This window comes from Mycetomoellerius zeteki, unplaced genomic scaffold, assembly GCF_001594055.1.
Source record: "Mycetomoellerius zeteki isolate Tzet28-1 unplaced genomic scaffold, Tzet1.0 scaffold835, whole genome shotgun sequence".
NCBI lineage: Eukaryota > Metazoa > Arthropoda > Insecta > Hymenoptera > Formicidae > Mycetomoellerius > Mycetomoellerius zeteki.
This window is the reverse complement of record NW_017257868.1, coordinates 14075-15595: the sequence shown is the minus strand read 5'-3', so window position 1 is coordinate 15595 and position 1521 is coordinate 14075.

Genomic DNA, 1521 nt, shown 5'->3' with positions numbered 1-1521 from the left:
TGAATAAACTAAGCTGAAAAAAAGAATGGGCCCCTCCATCGTCCATTCTTGTGAGAACGCAATCATATTTTCTTCGTTTTTCCAATTTTAATACGATCTTTGATATTTATTTCGATAGCAACAGAATAAATTTTTATTATTGTATGAATATACCGAAATAAATATAAAAGTTATTTCCAAACTTACTTAATCTGCTCCAAGAACAACATGCCCCTTGTGCTCCTCTAGGCTATTTCTTCTTGATAACTTGTAAGTCATTAGAGTAACACCATTCTGATTTTTTGCATGTTCTCAACATACACGTATAGTGACCACTATTTATTTCTTCACCCTCGTGAAATATAGCGCTCATTACCTTGTACTTTCTTTTATTAATCGTGACATTATTCGTTGGTACGGCATTAATCCGATTGTCGATAACTTTCTTAGAAACATCGTTTACAAAAGTGTACAAATTGAGCTGTATTACTAAGACAGATAAGGTCGATTCGATTACAGTTTACTTTTTCAGAAAGGTACCCTTACATTCCTCACAATTGCCATTTATCGTTTCCCATTTCGAAAATTCTAAATTAATCAAAATTTGCAGAGTGACATCCTTTTTCCTTTTTAATGTCGACCGTACAGATAATATTAACAAACAACTCTTTTCTAGCGCAGTTACAGTGTAATTACATTTGACATTTGAACAAGATGTTACGTGCTTCAATTCGAGTTCTAATACACCATTGATGTCGGAATACATCGATATTAAAGCAGTGAAAAATTCCGAAACATCTTGTGTTCATTCTTTGAAGCGTTCTTCGACAAATCTTCTAACCGCTAGAATATGCAACACTTACGTTCAGCATACGCGCAGATAGTATCAGTCAATGCGTTCGATACTTCATTTTTCAGTATTTGTTGCCTGATACGTACACAATGAAACTCACATTGCAATATTACATTAGCGTAACACGAAACATGATCGTCATTGCGGAGGCCATATATTTTCCATGTAACTATACTTTCTGGTTCCTCGCAACCATAATTCTGTACATCATCACTGATATAAGGTATGACCCATCGACAGTCGTGAATTTTCACAGCCTTTTTCTCGGATGAATTGATTTGTGGTAGCTGAGATTTGAACACAGATCTCAGAATTATATTCTACAACGGCTCCCGTGTTTGCTTTAACAGATGCCGGATTGAAATTTATCAAATGTAGGCCTTCCAATGTACTCACTCGTGACAAACCTACATAGGCTTGACCATCACTGAACACACTCGTTCCTAGATCCATCATTGCATTTTTACACGTAATTCTTTGACTTTTGTGTATAGTTATTCCATAACTGAGAGACAATGGAAATTGTTTCCGATGTACCACGATTTTGTTGAATACTTAGAATTTTATATCTACTTTCGTTATTGTCATTTCTTTGTTATTCGAAATAACTATTTTGTAACGATGCACCCCATAAAGCATCGTTCCCGACGACCACCAGTCGTCGCACCCGCCATCGGTGGGTTGCGATG